Genomic DNA, 22,267 nt, shown 5'->3' with positions numbered 1-22,267 from the left:
CTTATATATGAATAAACACCAAAACAAAATATAATAACTTTTAACAGGATAGTATTTCATTTTGAGTTTCTTAGATATGAATTCAGATATAACAAAGCAAGAAACTAACCAACATTATAATAAATTTATGACAGTAAATATCACAGTAGATAAATTTGCTATAAATACAAAGTTTATTTGCTCTACAATAAAGAATTTTAGACATCAGAGGGGATTATTTAGTACAAATGAAAAATTGAAGCAACTAGAGAAGTTGACTACTTGAAGTAAAATAACTAGGACAATACCAAATATAAAGTATCTTTAGTTTAGTCCTAGGATCATTTATTTTGCTTATCATTGCTTTTCTCACACTGTGTGGAGTTTTTTCCTTCTAAATTGTTTTTTCTTTGAGTTGTGTAACTTTAAAAATTGCTGATCAAAAATATGAAAAACGAGCTATTTGAATAATGGTTGTCTTGGCCACATCAAAAATATGAAAACCAACTTGTTGAATAAGGTGTGAAGTCTCAGTCAATTCACATAATGGTGGTATTTTTTAGAAACTCATTTATACCAAAGTGTTGTAACTAGTTTACCTTTGAAAGTGTTTGATTCTTTTGTATATCTAAAATGTCTACTTTATACACTTAATACCAGCTACGTATTCTTATATCCTATAGATTTTCTTGAATTATAAACATAATCCTTTTATTTATTCAGTATATATCTATTGAGCATCTGTTGCATGTCAGGCACTTTTTTTTGAGTTATAAAGAATCAGCTAAAAAGTATCTTTATTTCCTTGTAAAACTCTAATAAATAATGGGAAATTGAGAAATGTATTACACTGAATCCTAACTCTAGGCTGGATTGGAGTAAGTTTGGCTTCTGTAGATAATCTCCATCTCTTCTTCATTCTCTTGCTGCTACCAGGCCCTTTTCAAAGTCCTGGAGGATGAAGCAGTGCGTAATAAACGAAGAAAAGGCAAACATCTCTACCCTCAGTTTACATGCCAGGAAGTTTGTTTGTAAACTCAAATGCAGTACAGTCTATTAAAACCAGTTGTCAGTTGGTTTCTATGTTACATTTAGTTCAAATTAATTTGGTTTATTAATTTTGCCATAGGTTACCCAAAAATTAAAATTTTGTTCAGTGATTTGTAAGTATGTGAAGAATGAGAATAGTATATGGGAAAGATTTACAATTAAGAAAACACATATGGTTCATTCATGGATTGTCAAGAGTCAAAGTGTTAGTTGCTCAGTTGTGTTCGACTCTTTGCAATCCTGTGGACTGTGGCCTGCCAGGCCCCCTTGTCCTTGGGATTCTCCAAGATAAGAATACTGGAGTGGGTTGCCATTTCCTTCTCCAGGGGGTCTTTTTGACCCAGGGATTGAACCCAGGTCTCCTACATTGCAGGTGGATTCTTTACCACCTGAGCCACCAGGGAAGCCCATTCATGGATTGAACATTTGTTAAATGCTCACTCTGTGACTGGTAATGGGTGAAGTGCTGTGGAGACAACAGTGAGCAAAAACAGTTTTAACCACTGGTGAGTAGGTCCAGGCTGTGGGACATGCTTCCTTGCTGTTCTTTCTGCCTCTCTCTCTTTTAGAGATTGAGACATTACCAAGCTCCTATAGGATTTTCTTTTTCTTGTCTCTGGTTAAACTTGCTTTGTCTATTGAGAGAGAAGTGACAACAAAAATTTTAATTATCTTTGGGAAGCTAAGCTTCCCAAACTAATGTTCAAATTAAGTCCTCAGCCATAGTATTCAGATGGTGAAGTGTGAAAACAGACCTCACATCAAAACTTCCCCTGATTTCAAGGCAGCTTTCCCTATCAATTCAGCACAATCAAAACGATCTATTAAAAATATAGACCACATCCTAACACTTTGTATCAGTTTTTTCTTCTACCGTAACAAATTACCACAAATTTAGTGGCTTAAATAGGGTACATTCCTTTCTGGAGGTTCTGGAGGAGAATGTTTCTTTGCTTTTTGAATTCTTGCTTTCCTTGGCATTATAGTCTTCTTTGTACACTTTTCTTTTTTTTTTTTCTTCATACACTTTTCAAAGCTTGTAGTGGCAGGTTGAGTCTTCTTACTGTGAATCACTCTGATAGTGTCTCTTCTGCCTCCTCCTTCCACATTTAAGGACCCTCTTCCACATTTAAGGATTACATTAGGCCCATCTGGATAATCCAGGATAATCTCCCTATTTTAAATATAGTCAGATAATTAGCAACCTTAATTCCATCTACTACCTCAGTTCCCCTTTGCCATGTAATAAAACATATTCTCAAAATCTAAGGATCAGGATGTGAATGTCTTTCAGAGACCATTATTCTATCATTCACTCAGATGTCCTGTAGTGGCTTCTCACTGCAATCAGAACAAAGATCATACAGCATAGCATGGCCTACAGAGGCCCTAACTAATTTATCACGCCTTTACAGTTTGACTCTTTACATATTGACTGCCTTTACATATTGACTCTTTGTCACTCAAACCTCCCAAATTAGTTCCCACCCAAAGGCTTTGCATGTACAATTTCCTATCCCAGGAATGCTCTGTCAGTTCACCATATCTTTGTATAGATGACTCCTTGTCATCAAGATCTTAACTCAGATATTACCTTCTCAGTGCATACGATGTTTCTCTGATCACCAAGTCTTTGTATTTTTTCCTAATATTGAGTTGGAAAAAGTTTGTTTGGGTTTTTCCATAAGATGTTAGGAAGAACCAAAATGAACTTTTTGGTCAGCCCAATACTTATCATTAATTGAATGATTTTTACTTATGTATTTTTGCTTCTTATGTATATCATTTTTCTTCCTTCTTCCATGCACCTGAGTGAGAACTCTTTAAAAAGAGAGCAGTGGTCCTACTGTGTGCCAACTATGCATCCTGAATTTTTTTCAGTGTTTTCATAGATATTTCTGTGGGCTCATTTTTTATGTGAACTTTAGTGTCAATTTGTCTAACTTCATAAGAGTATGTTGAGATTTTTACTGGGATTACATTAAACTTGTAAGTTAATTTAGAAAGAACAGACATCTTTATAATATTGAGTCATCCCATCCAAGAAGAGGGGTTATTTTTTCATTTGTTCAAGGCTACTTGTATATCTTTCAGAGTGTTTTTGTTTCCCTCATATAGATTTTACATATTTGTTGACCAATTTATTACTAAATTTTTAATCTTTGTTGAATTCATAAATGGGATTTTAATCAGCCATTCTCTAGCTGGTTATTGTTTGTGTATATGAAAGCTATTGATTCCTGCATGTTAATTTTATATTCCTTACTGAATTTTGTTTTTGAGGCAAGGAATACGTCTTTATTTGGGAAGCCAGCAGCCCGAAAAGTTGGCAGACTAATGTCTTAAAATAACCATCTTCTCCTTACTGAATTTTAAAAATATTTTATTATTGATTCCTTAGGGCATTTCAGTTATATTTTCATTTCATTGCCAACAGAGAGAGTTTTATTTCCTTACTAATTCTTATGTATCTAGTTTGAAAACTGGCAAACATTTTCAGCAAAGGGCCAGACAGTATGTATTGGACTGGCCAAAGGGTTTGTTCAGGTTTTCCATAACATCCTATGGAAAAACCAAATGAACTTGTTGGCCACGTCAGTACTTTAGGTGTTGAGCTGTATAGTTTCAACTACAAAGTCATGGACAGTAAATAAATTAATAGGTGTGGCTGTGTCCTAGTAAAATTTTATTTACAAAAATAGGCAGCAGGTTTGGATTTGGCCTGTAGGCTATAGTTTGCCAAGTATTGCTCTAGCTGACTTACCTAATGATACTGGCTTAATATCTCTGGTACAGTTTTGAATCATACAGAGGTATTGGGCATTTTGGCCTTGTTTCTGATTTTAGTGGAAATGACCTTAGTTTTTACCACTTAAATAAGACACTGGCATTAGGACTAAGTATATATATATATTAGTATTATGTGTATAATGTATACTAATGTATATGTATTATCTTGTTAAGACTATATCCCTCAATTGCTATTTTCTTGAGTGTTTTTTAGAAATGGGGGGTGAAGTCTGTCAAAGAATTTTTTATAGCATCTAAAAGAGATAAATCTTATGATTTTTATTGACCTTAGATCTTAGATCTATTAATATGATGTATGATATTAATGGATTTGGTATCAATGAATCTTGTATTCTCAGGATAGATGCAGGTGTTGAACTTTGTTTGCTAATATTTCGTTTAATAGGAATTTAATTTTTAATTTTGACATTGATATTTATGAATGATATTGCTTTATAGTTTTCTTTTTCTGTAGTTCAGAAAGTTTCCTTTATTTTTAACAAATTGGGAAAATTTGTAGAACACTGAGAATATCTTGGTAGAATTATCCTATCAAACAATCTGTGCTTGTTGCTCTGTGTGTGTGTGTACGCGCATGTGCACACTCAGTCACAAAGTTGTGTCTGACTCTTTGCAATATCATGGTCTGCAGCCTGCCAGGCTCCTCTGTGGGATTTCCCAGGCAAGAATACTGGAGTGGGTTGCCATTGAACCCATGGAGTAGGATTGCTAGATCCTATAGTAGCTCTATTTTCAGCTTTTTAAGGCACCTCCATACTGTTTTCCATAGTGGCTATACCAGTTTGCATTCCGACCAACAGTGCAGGAGGGTTCTTTTTTCTCCACACCTTCTCCAGAATTTACTGTTTGTAGATTTTTTGTTGATGGCCATTCTGACTGTGAGGTGATAACCTCATTGTAGTTTTGATTTGCATTTCTGTAATAATGAGTGATGCTGAGCATGTTTTCATGTGCTTTTTAACCATCTGCATGTCTTCTTTGGAGACATGTGTATTTAGATTTTCCACCCATTTTTCTATTGGGTTGTTCTGTTCTTTTGATATTGAGCTGCATAAGCTGTTTGTATATCCTGGAGATTAATCCCTTATAAGTTTCTTGCTTTGCAGATATTTTCTCTCATCCTGAAGGTTTTCTTTTCATCTTACTTATAATTTCCTTTTCTGTGAAGAAGCTTACAATAGGCCTCATTTGTTTATTTTTGTTTTTATTTCCATTAATCTGGGAGGTGGATCAAAAAATATTTTGCTGCAATTTATGTCCAATTCTGCCTATGTTTTCCTCTAAGAATTTTGTAGTGTTTGGCATTCCATTTAGGTCTTTAATCCAGTTTGAGTTTATTTTTGTGTATGGTATTAGGGTATGTTCTAATTTCATTGATTTACATGTCACTATCCAACTCTTCCAGCACCACTTGCTAAAGAGACTGTCTTTCCCCATTATAGTCCTGCCTTCTTTGTTGTAGACTAATTGGCTATAGTTGTGTGGGTTTATCTCTGGGCTTTATACCCTGTTCCATTGATCTATATTTCTGTTTTTGTGGCAGTGGCATACTTTCTGGATGAATGTAGCTTTGTAGTATAGCCTGAGGGAGACTGATTTCTCCAGCTCCGTTTTTCTTTCTCGAGATTGCTTTGGTTATTTGCGGCCTTTTGTGTTTCCATACAAATTTTAATTTTTTTTTGTTCTAGTTCTGTGAAAAATGCCATTGGTAATTTCACAGGGATTGAATTGAATCTTTAGATTGCTTTGCATAGTATGTCATTTTTTCAATATTAATTCTTCCTACCCAAGAGCATGTTATCTCTCTCCATGTTTGTGTCATCCTTTATTTCTTTCATCATTATCTTATAGTTTTCTGAGTATAGATCTTTTGCCTCCTTAGGTAGGTTTATTCCTAGGTATTTTTTCTTTTTGTTGCAATGGTAAATAGGATTATTGCCTTAATTTCTCTTTCTGATCTTTTGATGTTAGTGTATAATAATGCAAAATATTCCTGTATATTAATTTTGTATCTTTCAATTTTACCAGATTCATTGATGAGCTCTAGTAGTTTTCTGATCGCATCTTTAGGATTTTCTATGTATGTATAATGTCATCTGCAAACAGTGACAGTTTTACTTCTTCTTTTCCAATTTGCATTCCTTTCATTTCTTTTTCTTCTCTGATTGCCATGTTTAGGTCTTCCAAAACTGTGTTGAATAATAGTGATGAGAGTGGACATCCTTGTTTTGTTCCGTATCTGAGAGGAAATGCTTTCAGTTTTTAACTATGGAAAATGATGTTTGCATGGATTTGTGTATATTGTCTATTATGTTGAGGTAGGTTCCCTCTATGCCCACTTTTTGGAGAGTTTTTATCATATGTAAGTTACGTGATTTCTTTACCAGCTGGCCTTGAAGATTATTAAAAAATTAATCTTCAAAATATAAGATTTTTGTTGGGAAGTATCTTAGAGCTGATTGTTGTAAGATAATTTTTGTCAGGAATCTGGTAGAATCTTCTAATATGTAGATCCAAGTGTTTTTTTTTTTTTTAATTCTGAAATATTTTCCTGGCTTATAGTTTTAAATATTAATTCTGTTCCACTGTCTTAGTTTTCTTTTTCAAGGAATCAAAATATGTAAGTGCTGTTGCTATTTTGCTTTATCTCCCACTGCATTACTTTCTCCTTGACTTCTAAAAAATTTCTTTACTTCCTTTTTATTCTCTTGTTTTCTGCCATTTTTAGTGCATTTTATTTAACTTAAGTTTATTCATTGGAGTGCCTTGAGTTTATTTTTCATTTCTCAAATAATATCTTTTCCTTCCTTTTCTTTCTTGAGTTCAACTGAACTTACACTGTACTGTCCTGCTGTCTCCTCTCTTTCTTCCTCTCCTTCTTAGTTTATGTCTTTTTAATCCAGCGGGTTTCCATGTACTTAGTTGCTTGATTGAGTGTATTTAATTCTGCTTGCAATGTTGCTGTATGATTTTCTTCTATTTCATGGTTGTTTTGAGGGAGAGAATTTTCCTCAATTAATGCGTATTGATTTTCATTTTCTGTTCCTTTAAAGTAACTCTGTGTGGAATTGTTTTATTTTCTTCCTGTTTTTGTTGTGTTGGGTATATTTTGTGAAATTCTGGTTCAGTAGTGCCCTCAGTATAGCCAAATCTAGGGAAGGTGTAAGGATAGATGTAGTAACTGGTAAAAATTTAATGGCAAATCCAGATTTAATTTGCTTAAAGGCAAAACCCTTACATTTATACGGTGAACTGATTTTTGACAAAATTGCAAAGGCAATTCAGAGGGTGAAAGGAGTCTTTTCCACAAATGGTGCTAGGGAAATTCGATTTCTGTGTAGGAAGCCATGAAGTTAGATTCTTACATCACATAATATGTGAAAATTAACTCAAAATGGACTTAACATGTAAGAACTAAAACTGTAGAACTTCTGGAACCAAACATAAGGGAAAATTTGGGGGTCCTTAGGTTATAAAAAGATTTCTCATCTATAACATGAAAGACACAATTGATAAAAGGAAAAAATAGCTAATTGGGCTTCACTAAAATTTGAAACTTTTGTACTTCAAAAGCCATTCTTAAGAAAATGAAAGGGCAAGCCACAGACTGGGAGAACATATTTGCAAATCACTTATCTGATCAAGGACTTACATTCAGACTATATAAAGAAACTTTATAATTCAGTAATAAGGAGACAACTCAGTGAAAAATGCATATATGTTTTTTATAAGTATTTCACCAGAGAAGCTGTACTAATGGCTAATAACTACATGAAAATGTTCAAAATCATTGGTCATTAGGGTAAGTTCAGTTCAGTTCAGCCACTCAGTCATGTCCGACTCTTTGCGACCCCATGAACTGCAGCACACCAGGCTTCCCTGTCCATCACCAACTCTCAGAGCTTACTCAAACTCATGTCCATTGAGTTGGTGATCTAATCCTCTGTCGTCCCCTTCCCCTCCTGACTTCAGTATTTCCCAGCATCAAGGTCTTATCCATTGAGTCAGTTCTTCACATCAGTTGGCCAAAGTATTGGAGTTTCAGCTTCAGCATCAGTCCTTGCAATGAATATTCAGGACTGATCCTTTAGGTTGGACTGGTTGGATCTCCTTGGAGTCAAAGGGACTCTCAAGAGTTTTCTCCAACACCACAGTTCAAAAGCATCTATTGTTTGGTGCTCAGCTTTCTTTATAGTCCAGCTCTCACTCTACATGACTACTGGAAAAATGAGAGAGCTGATCCTTAGGTAGGTTGATAAGGAGTCCAGGGCCCTCAAGGAGGAAGGGGTCCAGGGCCCTTGAGAAGGAGAAAGGGGTCCTGGGCTCTCCAGGAGGAGAAAAGGACAGTTTTTTCCCTACACTCCTTCCTCTTAGTCACATAAAAGGTTTTTTCTTTAAGCTCAGAGGTAATGGCTCAAGGGTATGTTTTTCCTTAAGCTCTGTATTATGTAACAACAGTCTATCTTGCTTGAAGATATGTTTCTCCTTAACAGGAACCTTCTGACTAATCCTGTTATCTTAAAACAAATGTTGTGGGAGTGGGTCTGGTAAGACCTTTCTGTTAGTTCTAATCTTGTTAACTTAAAATGTATGTTGTAGGAGTGGGTCTGGTAAAAGTATATTAAGGCCTTGATAAGACTAGTGAGTGGGGGCATCCTCCATCCCCCTTCTGATGTCTATGTCAGAAGTTTTCTCTGTCCCTTTTTATACTCTAATAAAACTCTGCTACACAAAAAGCTCTTGAGTGATGAAGCCTGGTCCCTTGTCCCAAAGCTAAATCTTCTTCAGATATCACGAATCTGACATGGTTTACCTTAAGCTATTAGTAATGCAATTAAAATCATAACCAGATACAACTCTGCTGCTGCTGCTGCTAAGTCACTTCAGTCGTGTCCGACTCTGTGTGACCCCATAGATGGCAGCCCACCAGGCTCCCCCGTCCCTGGGATTCTCCAGGCAAGAACACTGGAGTGGGTTGCCATTTCCTTCTCCAGTGCATGAAAGTGAATAGTGAAAATGAAGTTGCTCAGTCGAATCCAACTGTTAGCAACCCCATGGACTGCAGCCTACCAGGCTCCTCTGTCCATGGGATTCTCCAGGCGAGAGTACTAGAGTGGGGTGCCATCGCCTTCTCCAAGATACAACTCTATGCCCAATAAAATGGTTCTAATCAAGAAAGTTGACAGTACCAATCTTAAGTGAAAATCTGGAGAAACTGAAACGCTAATACATTTCTGTTTGGTATTTAAAATGTTATAGCCACTTTGGAAAAACAATCTGGCAGTTTCTTGAAGCTAAGATTAAATATAAACTTAATAACAGTGGAAGTGAAAGTAAAGTCGCTCAGTTGTGTCTGACTCTTTGCAACCCCGTAGCCTACCAGGCTCCTCTGTCCATGGGATTTTCCAAGCAATAGTACTGGAGTGGATTGCCATTTCCTTCTGTTAGGTAGGTAGAATAGGGAAAAGGAGTCCAAAATGGCGGTGGCTAGAAGACAAGGAAGGCCAAAGGAAGGTCTGAGGACCAGAGTGAAGACTTCAGGCAGAACAAACAGCACTCCTGGCTAAGCCCAGTTTGCATAGGGCAGGCCCAGGTGGAGGAAAAACATATAAAAGGAGGAGCCAAAGCGCTTTCTCATGGACTGTCTCTCCCGCATGCGTGCGCTCTTTTCTTTCTCTCTCTCTCTTCTGCTATCTTCTAAATAAAATAGAGCTGTAACACTGATTTGCCTAAGAGCTGTAGCACGGTTTGTCCAAGATCCGAGAGCTGTGACACGCCGAGGGCTTTAATGTCTGTTGCTCCAAATCTTTGTTGTGACGAGACAAAGAACCGAGGAACATACACTCGCGTGACATCTATGGTGCCGTGACTTGGATATAACCTGGTTGAACCTCTGCGTGGAAGAGGCCAAGCACAACAGGAGCCCAACTCAGCGAAGCTCCCGTGCTAGAAGCGGAAGGCGAAGAAACCCAGTGCAGGGGAAGGCCCATTGTGCTGGAAACCGGGACAACTAAAAACGAACTCAGAAGAAAGCTCACGCAGCCCAGTCTCAGATTCCAGAAGACCTCCGGTTAAGGTAAGAGGTCCTCGCTCCTATGGCTGGAGGGACCTTTATAATCTCTCCTTTCTTGTTTCCTCGAACCTCCCGAGACAGGCAGGTGGCAGGGGGCACAATTGAGGGACTCTGGAGAGGCTACTCCTCAGCCTGTCCCAAAGGTGCTATCTGCTGAGCCCCAGTAGCTGTTACCCAAGCTGGTGGGGGTTCTTCTGTCCTTTCTCTTCTCTGTGCCAAAGATCAGACCAATGAAACTGTGAGCACCGGTCAGATATTTAGCAAATTTTTTGGCGGGCTATGAAGGGGATTCCTTGGCACATTTTTCCCACTGCTTTTTCCTCCTGTCCTTCAGCTCTCTCCTGGGACTCAAGCCCAGCCAAAACTAATGAAACTCAGGCTCTGATGTCTCATTGCAAAAATTCATTGAGAGACAAAGGTAAGAGGTAGATTTGTTAGGATCCAGAGAGAAGCCACCCTTCAGGGTGTGAACCATTGCTGAGGGCAAGGGCTTTGGCCATGGTATTAGGCCTGGCTAGGTTTTGTGAGGGGATGGAATTCATATACTAATGAGTGAGAGGATCATCCCAGCCATTGGGGAACTACCCACTCCTCCCTCTTTTGACTTGGACAGCCTTGGAGCTGTCCTGCCACCTCTGGGTGTGTCTGTTGGCTTATAGATTGGGGATTAAGGTTTACTTGAATTTGACTTGTCATCTTGGACCCAATTGATTTTAATTGGTTTACATTATACCCTTGTGCTATGTCATTCTTTCAAAGGTTGTGCTCTGCCCCCTTCCTCCTGTTTCATGCTCTTTTCCTGAGCCCCATCCAGACCCACAAGGCTGCCTCTACAATCTTCTGGAGAGACAACCAGAAAATAGTTGGCCCTGGGAGGGAAATACTCTATAATATCCAACCCCCTAATCCTACCCAATACTGGTCACACCGGAGATCTTGGGGATGCCCAAACTCCAGTCCAGGGGGTCCCAGGAGGTCATCACGCCTTCACCTACCTAGGGATCGGTCTTCAAAAGGTTGTCACGCCTCAACCTGTTCAGGGATCCTCTAGTCCCGGGGTCCCAGGAGGTCGTCACGCCTTGACTTGCCCAGGGACCCAATCCTCGGGAGACCGTCACGCCTCTACCTGCCTGGGGATTCGATCTCTAGGAGGCTGTCACGCCTCAGCCTGCCTGGGTATCTGCACCCTGACCCGGGGACGCCTGGCTCTCAGATTGCAACAATTCTGGGTAGGATAAGCTTCAGAAAGACTCACCCTTAAGGAAATCGAAAGAGATCTTTTTCTTTTCTCCCTGTCATGACTGTCTTTCAGATGGGAAATAACCAATCCACTTCCCAGCAGACGCCCTTGAGATGTATCCTTGATAACTGGAAGCTGTTCGACCCTCTAGCTCTAAGGAGAAGTCGTTTGAAATTCTTTCGTGCCACTGCGTGGCCACAGTATCCACTGGGGGACAAGGAACACTGGCCTGAGGATGGAACTTTAAATTACAATACCATCCTGCAATTAGAATTATTCTGCAAAAGACAAGGGAAATGGACAGAGATCCCCTATGTCCAAATTTTCTTCCGACTAAGAGATATGAAGGAACTCTGTCTTACGTATGGGATTGTAGTACACCCTAAAAGTGAGCCCACTAGGCAAATGGTGTTAGGCACAGGCAACCAAGAAAAGGAACCCCCTCGTGAAGGCTCACCTCCCACAGCTCCCGAGTTGCCTGGTGCTCCTTCCTCGTACCCAAACGTGCCCACGTATCTGGGAGCACCTCCTCCACAAAGGCCAGCTCGAGTATGTCCCTTAGTTGAAACTGGAGGAGAATTCGGACCAACCCGGGTCCATAAGCCCTTCTCCCTCTTAGAACTAAGGCAGATCAAACAAGACCTGGGAAGCTATACAGATGACCCAGGCAAATATATAGATACATTCCAACATATTACCTTGGCCTTTGACTTGACATGGAAAGACATCATGGTCATATTTAGTCAAACTTTATCTGATCCTGAACATACCAGGGTCTTAAAGGAAGCCCGGAGGTATGCAACAGGGCTTCACATGTCAAGTGATAAATACCCAGTAGGGGAAACTGCAGTCCCCTCCTCCGATCCTAATTGGAATTATAATGACCCTGAGCACATCTGGGAAAGAGATCATTTTCTAATCTGTGTGAAGGCAGGACTGAAAGCAGCCCCAAAAAAGTAATTAGCTATGCCTGGGTCTCAGCAATAACTCAGGAGCCCAATGAGAACCCCATTGCCTTTCTGGAGAGGCGAAAAGAGGCACTCCAAAAGTTTACCAACCTGGACTTAGACTCTTACGAGGGACAGGTGATTTTAAAGGACAAATTCCTGTCCCAATGTGCATCAGATATCAGAATTAAGTTACAGCAGCTACAACAGCAGGACCCTGCTGCCTCTTTAGATGAGATGGTCCAGACAGCCACCAATACCTTTTATAACAGAACAGGAGAAGGAGGCCAAGGCCCAGGAGAAGGAGAGAAAGAAAGAGACAAGGCATGCCCAGATGCTGGCCGCCCTCCAGAGAAGCCCTATGGCAAACCCCGAGTCCTTGAAAGACAAGGCACGAGAAAGATGCCTGATCTGTAGACAGGCGGGGCATTGGGCCAAAGAGTGTCCAAACCATGACAAGTCTCCTAGAACGGCTTGCCACAAATGCGGCTTGCCACAAATGCCATCAACTGGGACATTGGGCGGCACTCTGCCCTTGGGACCCAAAAGCCTCAAGGTCAAATGCCAAGCCTACCCTCACGATGGTTCAAGAGGACTGAAGCAGCCCACTCCAGCCAGCCCACCTGTCACAGATAACCATCACGGGGCTGGAGCCAAGGGTGCAACTGGATGTGGCAGGTAGGTCCGAGAATTTCTTGGTTGACACGGGGCTACCTACTCTGTCTTGATCTCCTACTCCGGAGCCTTCTCTTCCCAAACCTGTACCATTTTGGGTGCTACAGGAAAAGCAACTACTAAAAGATTCACCCAAGCACTTCTTTGTTGCTGGGATGGACAAATATTTTCCCACCAGTTTCTGGTGGTCCCTGAGTGTCCTACCCCCTTATTGGGAAGAGGTATACTCACTAAACTGGGGACCACCCTTGTGATGGGAAGTTTTTCAGCCCCTAGAGCTCTACAGCTCCTGGTTACTACTGAAGAACCCATTACACCTTCAATAGAGAGGGACCAAAAACTATGGGAAGACAAGATTAACCCCCAGGTGTGGGACCAGGGGATTCCTGGACGAGCCCACCAAGCTGAACCGGTCATCATTGTCCTCCGAGATCCCACTCGGTTTCCTAACCAGAAATAATATCCTCTCAAAAGAGAGGCTCTGGAGGGACTACAGCCTTTAATAAATAAATTCCTTGCTTGTGGGCTATTGGTCCCCACCAGTTCGCCATGTAACACCTCAATCCTCTCAGTAAAGAAAAAAGATGGAACCTGGCGAATGGTTCAAGATCTCCAGATTATAAATGAAGCTGTAGTCCCCCTCCATCCCACAGTACCCAATCCCTATGTAATCTTGGGAGAAATCCCACCCAGTGCCAAGTGGTTTACAGTCTTGGATCTCAAAGATGCATTTTTTTGCAAACCACTGGCTAAAGAATCCCAATACCTTTTTGCCTTTGAGTGGGAGGCCCCAGGAGAAAAACACCAACAGATGACTTGGACAGTATTACTTCAGGGGTTCAGAGATAGCCCCCACCTGTTTGGACAGGCCCTTAGCCAGGATCTCCTAGATCTGGACCTGGGACCTAATGGGAAAATATTACATATGTAGATGACATACTAATCTGCTCTCCAGATGAGAAAAGTGCCCAAGAACATGCAATTCAGGTTCTAAACTTCTTGGCAGAAAGGGGATATAAAGTCTCCCATGCTAAGGCACAGATGGTCGAGACAAAGGTCACTTACCTGGGAGTTCAGATTACACATGGGTCCAGGAGGCTGTCCTCTGATTGGGTACAAGGAATCCTCCAGTTGCCCTACCCCACGACTCGAAAACAATTGCGAGCTTTCCTGGGGCTAACTGGTTATTGTAGAATCTGGATACCCAACTATGATCTAATTGCCCAGCCCTTATATGAAAGCTTAAAGGGACGAGATGATTCAATCCCACTGATGTGGGGAACTCCTCAAAAGGAGGCAGAGGCTACACTAAAACAGGCCTTAACTCAGGCACCTGCCTTAAGGTTGCTAGACCCAGAAAAGCATTCCAACTTTATGTCCATGAAAGAGAGGGAATAGCCTTGGGAGTGTTAACTCAAAGGTTGGGATCTGAGCCCCAGCCTGTAGCTTACTTATCCAAGAGGCTCGATCCAACTTCCCGAGGTTGGCCCCCCTGCCTTCGAAATCTTGCAGCTATTGCAATCATGATAGAAGATGCTTTAAAACTCTCCTTTGGGGGAAAACTATTTTTACCAGCCACCAAGTAAAACAACTCCTAAATGGGAGAGGCCATTTATGGATGTCTGATCAAAGAATCCTCAGATATCAAGTAATGCTGATGGAAAATCCAGGCCTCACTATATCCCCTTGTGAGGTTGTTAACCCAGCCACCCTCCTACCTACCCCCGAGGGTGCTCTCCCGTTTCACTCTTATCTAGAAACCTTGGACCACTGGACAAAACCCCGAGAGAGATTGTCAGAAGATCCTCTGACCAAACCTGAGGAAATCTGGTACACTGATGGAAGCAGCTTTGTCTTGGATGGAAAAAGAAGAGCCGGGTATGCAGTAGTCTCCAATTTTGAGACCATAGAGGCTAAGCCTCTGCCACCAGGTACTTCAGCCCAATTAGCTGAGCTGATAGCCCTGACTCGAGCTTTAGAGCTGGGAAAAGGAAAAAGAATAGCCATTTACACTGACTCCAAGTATGCCTTTCTGGTGCTACATGCACATGCGGCTGTTTGGAAAGAAAGGGGCCACTTAACCACCTGAGGGTCCCCAGTCAAATATGGTGATCAGATTCTTCAACTCTTGGAGGCAGTCCATCTGCCTACTGAGGTTTCAGTCTCCCACTGTAAAGGACACCAAAAAGGGAACACGGAAGTGGCACAAGGGAACCAAGCAGCTAATCAGGTAGCTAGGAGAGCAGCATTACAGAACCATGACCTAAGAGGGATTGCCACCTTAGTTCCACAGACTAACTTGCCAGAAACTCCTTCATACACTGAAGGTGAGATTCTTAAAGCTAAGAGCGAGGGCTTTCAAGAAGATCATATGGGATGGTTCCAAAAGGAGGGACTCCTTTTTCTGCCTGGAAACCTCCAATGGAAGTTGGTTAACTCCTTACATGCCACTACTCATTTAGAAGAAAAGGCCCTCCAAAGATTACTAGAAAGGTCCTTCAGAGGAACAGGCCTCCAAACAACTATAAGACAGGTGGTCTCCTCTTGTCCCACTTGCCAATTAAACAACCCTCAAGGAGCTCGAAGACCCCAGCTGGCCCAGCCCATCCAACGACGTGGGGCTTACCCAGGAGAGGACTGGCAGATGGACTTCACCCAGATGTCAGTTTCTTAAGGGTATAAATACCTATTAGTTATGATAGATACATTCACAGGATGGATTGAAGGCTTTCCCACCCAGACCGAGAAGGCTGAGGAGGTGGGAAAAAAACTGCTCCATGAAATCATTCCAAGATTTGGTCTGCCCAGGTCATTACAAAGTGACAATGGGACATCATTTACTTCTAAGGTCATCCAAGGAGTCTCGAAAGCATTGGGTATTACTTATTATCTCCATTGTGCCTGGAGGCCTCAATCTTCAGGAAAAGTAGAAAGAGCCAATCAATTCTTAAAATCAGTGATAAAAAAGATAACCCAGGAGACCTCCGTGGGATGGAAGGAGGCTTTACCAATAGCTCTCCTCCGCACCTGCATTGTCCCTAAGGAACAGGTTGGTCTTAGTCCTTATGAGATGCTATATGGGAGACCTTTTGTTTATGTCAATGACCTCTTCCTAGATCCAGAGGTTCAGACCCTGCAGTTTTATACCATGGCCATTTGGCAATTCCAACAGGATATACTCTTGTGGGGTATGAACCAGGACCCAAAAGATTCTAAAGAGTCACCACTATATGCTCTAGGAACTCAAGTCCTAATTAAAGTCTGGAAAGATGGGTCCCCAAAGGCTCAACTGCAGCCCACATGGAATGGCCCCTACCCTGTAATACTTTCTACCCCCACAGCAGTCAAGGTACCAGGACATGACTCCTGGATTCACTACTCACAAGTCAAGCTGTGGAAGAAAACAGAAGACACTCAATACACCTGTGAGCCCCTGGGAGATCTCAGATACCTACTCAGGGCTACCAATGAGTGTCATTCTAATGAACACCCCCAAAATCTGGTTTCTGGGGATAAGATTTCTTAGGATAACTTTAAAGAGCCAACACAGCTTGACAGAGACTGTACTCCAAAATAGACAGGAGATAGATCTTCTGATCCCTGAACAAGGAGGGACTTGAGCCATCCTGGCAATGTGAATTTAAAATTGACCAATGTCCCTACTAGTCCTCGTTATGCTATATTGATGATGCCTTTGATTATTCCATGTACTGTCAATTGTCTAACCTGTTTTGTCTCTGCCCAGGTCAACCAGCTACAACATGCAGTGCCAGTTCAACAAAGATATAAAACTACAGCTGACCACGGAAAATAACACACACCCTTGGACACCGCTATAAGGACTCTGAGGATTGAGACTAGCAAGAGGGGGAGGCCCAATACCCCTCGCCACCCCAGTTCAGCAGGACGTAGCCAGAAAGACCTTGACACCCCTATTCCCAAAGAACTGGGCCTCCCATCTCTTGAGGGGGGAATGTTAGGTAGGTAGAATAGGGAAAAGGAGTCCAAAATGGTGGTGGCTAGAAGACAAGGAAGGTCAAAGGAAGGGCCGAGGACCAGAGTGAAGACTTCAGGCAGAACAAACAGCACTCCTGGCTAAGCCCGGTTTGCATAGGGCAGGCCCAGGTGGAGGAAAAACATAAAAGGAGGAGCCAAAGCGCTTTCTCACGGCTCTTTCTCCCGCGTGTGTGCGCTCTTTTCTTTCTCTCTCTCTCTCTCTCCTGCTATCTTCTAAATAAAATAGAGCTGGAACACTGATTAGCCTAAGAGCTGTAGCACGGTTTGTCCAAGACCCGAGAGCTGTGACATGCCGAGGCCTTTAATGTCTTTTGCTCCAAATCTTTGTTGTGATGAGACAAAGAACCGAGGAACATACACTCGCGTGACACTTCTCCAGGGGATTTTCGCAACCCAGGGCTCAAACCCAGGTCTCCCACATTGTAGACAGATGCTTTACTGTCTGAGCCACCAGGGAAGTTGGAAAAACAATCTGGCAGTTTCTTGAAGCTAAGATTAAATATAAACTTAATAACATTATGATCCACCAATTCCACTCCACTAGATATAACCAAAGAAAATGAGAACAAATGTCCATGATGTATATGTGAATGTTTATTAGAAACATTATTCATGATAGTAGCGGCAAACTGAAAATACTTCAGATATTCATCAGTTGATGAGTAGACAAACAAAATGTTGTATATTTATAAAATGGAATACTGTTCAGCACCTTTAATGGAATAACTTACATGCTAAAACATGTATGAGCCTCAGAAACAACACTAAGTGAGAGAAGCCTGGCACAAGAGAGAACATGTTGTATGACTGCATTTATCAGGCACTCTGTCTATCAGATCTAGGATTAGATCTGATAGAGTGCCTGAAGAACTATGGACAGAGGTTCCTGACATTGTATAGGAGACAGGCTTCAAGACCATCCTCAAGAAAAAGAAATGCAGAAAAGCAAAATGGCTGTCCCAAGAGGCCTTACAAGTAGCTGTGAAAAGAGAAGCTAAAGGCAAAGAAGAAAAGGAAAGATATACCATTTGAATGCAGAGTTCCAAAGAATAGCAAGGAGAGATAAGAAAGCCTTCCTCAGTGATCAATGCAACGAAATAGAGGAAAACAATAGAATGGGAAAGACCAGAGATCTCTTCAAGGTAATTAGAGATACCAAGGGAACATTTCATGAAAAGATGTGCACAGTAAAAGACAAAAATGGTATGGACCTAACAGAAGCAAAAGATATTAAGAAGAGGTGACAAGAATACACAAAAGTACTATACAAAAAGATCTTCATGATCCAGATAATCACGATGGTGTGATCACTCACCTAGAGCCAGACATCCTGGAAAGTGAAGTCAAGTGGGCCTTAGGAAGCATCACTACGAACAAAGCTAGTGGAGGTGATGGAATTGCAGTTGAGCTATTTCAAATCCTAAAAGATGATGCTGTGAAAGTGCCGCACTGAATATGCCAGCACATTTGGAAAACTTAGTAGTGGCCATAGGACTGGAAAAGGTCAGTTTTCATTCCAATCCCAAAGAAAGGCAATGCCAAAGGATGCCCAATGCAGTCATCTCACACACTAGCAAAGTAATGCTCAAAATTCTCCAAGTCAGGCTTCAATAGTATGTGAACCGTGAACTTCCACATGTTCAAGCTGGATTTAGAAAAGGCAGAGGAACCAGAGATCAAATTGCCAACATCCATTGGATCATCAAAAAAGCAAAAGTGTTCTGGAAAAACATCTATTTCTGCTTTACTGACTATGCCAAAGGCTTTGACTGTGTGGATCACAATAAACTGTGGAAAATTCCTCAAGAGATGGGAATACCAGACCACTTGACCTGCCTCTTGAGAAATCTGTTTGCAGGTCAGGAAGCAATAGTTAGAACTGGACATGGAATAACAGACTGGTTCCAAATACGGAAGGAGTACGTCAAGGCTGTATATTGTCACCCTGCTTATTTAACTTGTATGCAGAATACATCATGAGAAACACTGGGCTGGAGGAAGCACAAGCTGGAATCAAGATTGCTGGGAGAAATATCAATAACCTCAGATACGCAGATGACACCACCTTTATGGCAGAAAGCAAAGAAGAACTAAAGAGCCTCTTGATAAAAGTGAAAGAGGAGAGTGAAAAAGTTGGCTTAAAACTCAACATTAAAAAGACTAAGATCATGGCATCTGGTCCTATCAGTTCATGGCAAATAGATGGGGAAACAGTGGAAACAGTGACAGACTTCATTTTTTGGGGCTCCAAAATCACTACAGATGGTGACTCCAGCCATGAAATTAGAAGACAGTTGCTCCTTGGAAGGAAAGTTATGACAAACCTAGAAACAGCATATTAAAAAGCAGAGACATTACTTTGCCAACAGAGGTCCATCTAGTCAAAGCTATGGTTTTTCCAGTAGTCATGTATGAATGTGAAAGTTGGACTACAAAGAAAGCTAAGCACCAAAGAATTGATGCTTTTGAAGTGTGGTGTTGGAGAAGACTTTTGAGAGTCCCTTGGACTGCAAGGAGATCCAACCAGTTCATCCTAAAGGAAATCAGTCCTAAATATTCCTTGGAAGGACTGATGCTGAAGCTGAAGCTACAATACTTTGGCCACCTAATGTGAAGAACTGATTCATTGGAAAAGACCCTGATGCTGGGAAAGATTGAAGGTGGGGGGAGAAGGGGATGACAGAGGATGAGATGGTTGGATGCCATCACCGACTCAATGGACATGAGTGTGAGTAAACTCCGGGAGTTGGTGGTGAACAGGGAAGTCTGGTGTGCTGCAGTTCATGAGGTCGCCAAGAGTCGGACATGATGAGCGACTGAACTGAACTGAGAGCCAGAAAGCAGACCAGTGATTGATTCAGGGTAGAGATGGGAGTGGAAATTGTTTGTAAATTGGCACAAGGAACCTATTTGTGGTGATGGAGATATTCTAAAACTATACTGTGGTAGTTGCACAACTTTATAAGCTTACCATGTATGGATGTGAGAGTTGGACTGTGAAGAAGGCTGAGTGCCGAAGAATTGATGCTTTTGAACTGTGGTGTTGGAGAAGACTCTTGAGAGTCCCTTGGACTGCAAGGAGATCCAACCAGTCCATTCTGAAGGAGATCAGCCCTGGGATTTCTTTGGAAGGAGTGATGCTAAAGCTGAAACTCCAGTACTTTGGCCACCTCATGCGAAGAGTTGACTCACTGGAAAAGACTCTGATGCTGGGAGGGATTGGGGGCAGGAGGAGAAGGGGACGACAGAGGATGAGATGGCTGGATGGCATCACTGACTCGATAGACATGAGTCTCAAGTCCGGGAGTTGGTGATGGACAGGGAGGCCTGGTGTGCTGCAATTCATGGGGTCGCAAAGAGTCGGACACGACTGAGCGACTGATCTGATCTGATAAGCTTACCAAACATCACTTAATTGTATACTTAATATGGGTGAATTTTATGGTACATATAAATTATGCCTTGGTAAAATAGTTTCCTAAAAAGTAAGTAAAGACGTGGGACTTCCAGGTGGCTGAAGATAATAAAGGCTGTCTTCGTTTTTCCCGCCCAGTACTTCCTTTATATGATACAGAGCGTAGGAAAGGGAGGGAGGATTGAACCTCATGAGAGAAGTGGAACTACATTAAAAGTATATGTTGGACTAGCTTGAAGACAGAGAATGTCCAAATTTTAAAATAACTGTAAATGGGAAAAAATCCCAGTGCTTCATTTCTCCAACTCCTGGTGGCTTTGTAGATCAGTTATATAGTTGTAGTTTGAGGCATTTTTCTCAAGGGTATTAAAATTATATAGGTACTTTTGATAAATATGAAATATATATCATATTTCATGTATCACATAGCTTATATTCACGTATATAAAATATATATGTGAAATATGTGGCCTTGTCATAATTATTGTATATAATTGGAATCCTCAAGAGCAGGTGTACAAACTAAAGACAAAGAGCCAAATCCTGTCCACTACCTGTTTTTGTGGGCTTCTCTGGTGACTCAACTGGTAAAGAATCCACCTGTGATGCAGGAGACCTGAGTTTGAACCCTAGGTTGGGAAGACTCCCTTAAGAAGGGAATGGCTACCCACTCTAGTATTCTGGCATGGAGAATTCCATGGGCTTTACAGTCCATGGGGTTGCAAAGAGTTGAACATGACTGAGTGTCTTTCACTTGCCTATTTTTGTAAATAAAGTTTTATTGTAACACAGCCACTCTCATTCATTTGTATATTGTCTGTGGCTGCATTCATACTACAGCGCCAGAGTTCAGTAGTTGCAAGAGTCTACATAGCCCACAAAGCCTATACTGTCTGGCCTTTTACACCAAAAGGTTTTTAACCTTAATTCAAAGCATTATCATTATTATAATTAATATTATGATTATCATTATAAATAATACTATTACTTTGTCCAATGCTTTTTATTTCACTTGTATTCTTTCTTATTTTCTCAATAATCCAATGCAGCAAGCTGGATAGATATTAAATGATCATTTATCGTATTTCAAAAACAAATAGCAAGCTTGCATAAGTATGAATATATAGAATCTTAATGCAAAGTAAATATTCTAAGAATATTTTAATATTATAATGATACTAAAACTTAGCAAAAGAATACAAATAGAGTTTAATATAGTAATTTCATTTGTCCTGGAGTAACATTCATTCTAACAATGTACTTTTCATGTTCATTTCTGCCTTATCATGCATGCTCTTCCATGAAAAAACTGCTGCAAAATCCTGGCCATGAGAAAATGCATATTTTTTCCTTTGACACTTTGTAATTTCCTTGCTTAACTGTTAGTTTGCTTTTAAACAGAGAATATTTCGATTGTTTAATACTAAATACTTTTCCTATTTTATAGAGAAATTTTCTCAGTTCAGCATAGCTTACCTGTCAGCAGAGAATATGTCTGTGGATTGAACAATAAGGAGGGAGTTTATCTGTAAATGTGTCTTCTCCATGAGGTGCTAAAGATAGGCCAATAAAAGCTTCATTTAACATATCCCATTTGTCCAAAGGCCCCAGGAGTTTTGTTAAAAAAGAATTAAGATATGAGTCAAATACAAATGTAATTTCTGAATTTGTTCATAAGCACAGATATAGGAAATTTTTCACATATCCCAATGAAACACACAATGGGAATCTTGTAGTCATGGTTCCCAACATCTTGTGTTTTTCTGAGACTTAGCTCAGTCAGGGTAGTTTGATAACTGAATTTTTTTGAATTCAGATTTTAAAAATTCACTTATAACTTGTCATAGTGTTTCAGAATAACATTTTAGTAATCAAATATTTTTTGGTTGTTTACCAGTTAACTAGAATATATTATTATATTGAAAACTTCTACAGAATTTTTTATTTTACTCTCTCAAATGTAGCACACAATTTGAAAACAGAAAGGAAAATCTATTTTCCAACATTTACACCTAATAAGAATTTTAAAATGTCTGTAGAGAGTTTGCTGTTCCCACGTC

At 40.7% G+C, this 22,267-nt stretch overlaps 1 protein-coding gene and 1 long non-coding RNA gene across 3 annotated transcripts in view; one reads left to right on the top strand and one right to left on the bottom strand.

Moving 5' to 3' along the window:
* Positions 1-22,267, bottom strand: part of WDPCP (WD repeat containing planar cell polarity effector) — a 516,387-nt gene that overhangs the window by 15,744 nt on the left and 478,376 nt on the right. The gene's annotated exons all lie outside the window — the stretch shown is intronic.
* LOC147363045 (uncharacterized) lies at positions 9,236-18,012 on the top strand. 2 transcript variants are annotated; one of them, XR_015136728.1, is made up of 3 exons: positions 9,236-9,916; positions 14,533-14,706; positions 16,521-18,012. It is a non-coding gene; the product is annotated as an uncharacterized LOC147363045 (long non-coding RNA). The 2 variants fall into 2 exon arrangements; XR_015136729.1 differs by having other exon boundaries at positions 14,505-14,706.

Source organism: Bos grunniens, chromosome 11 (assembly GCF_055505025.1).
Source record: "Bos grunniens cultivar Pamir isolate PY7600 chromosome 11, Bosgru_T2T1.0, whole genome shotgun sequence".
NCBI classification, from domain to species: Eukaryota; Metazoa; Chordata; class Mammalia; order Artiodactyla; family Bovidae; genus Bos; species Bos grunniens.
Note: the sequence above shows the minus strand (reverse complement) of the source record. Positions and strands in the feature narration are given on the sequence as shown.